Source organism: Ctenopharyngodon idella, chromosome 24 (assembly GCF_019924925.1).
Source record: "Ctenopharyngodon idella isolate HZGC_01 chromosome 24, HZGC01, whole genome shotgun sequence".
In the NCBI taxonomy this organism is placed as follows: domain Eukaryota; kingdom Metazoa; phylum Chordata; class Actinopteri; order Cypriniformes; family Xenocyprididae; genus Ctenopharyngodon; species Ctenopharyngodon idella.
Window position 1 is genome coordinate 5,370,858 of NC_067243.1, and position 658 is coordinate 5,371,515.

A 658-nucleotide genomic window follows, 5' to 3' on the forward strand; every position below is an offset into this window, starting at 1 on the left:
ACCCAGCGCTCGTTCAGCCTGTGAAGCTTTTCTCTCTCTCTCGCTCTCTCTCTCTGCTGAAGGACACCAGAGAAAGGAAACATTATGGCTCGGTCTCAAAAGACCACCCTGATCACACCAGCTTCTCAACAGATGAATAAATGGGTTTCAGACTGAATCTCCAGAGAGGATCATGTGAGCAGGCATGTTTTCATGTTTTATAAGAGACATTTTTTATTGGAATAAAAACGTATGTTTTTAAATTAAAGAGTGCACTCAATTTTATTTTTTTATTTTATATATACAGATATCAGTATTTTTAGTGGCATTTTGCTTAGGCAACAACTAGCATGACTAATCGTTAAAAGATTGCGATCTGGATTCAAACACCCACACAAACTTATTCCTAAACATTTGACGCTGCTACTGATCTAGAGAGAGCCATTGTCATGTTTAGGTACGAAGCAGCTTCACAAACAGTTTTTTCAACCACACAGTATGATTATTTCTGTGTTATAAATATTCACAGAAGTACTGAGATAAAAGTTAATAGTTGGGATATAAACACTGATGTCTGCGATAGCAATCAAAATAGAGCAAATCACCTTTTGAAAGCAACTTGACGCTTCAAATAAAGTTTAATGACATAATTACACCAGTAGATGGTGACAAGTGACTG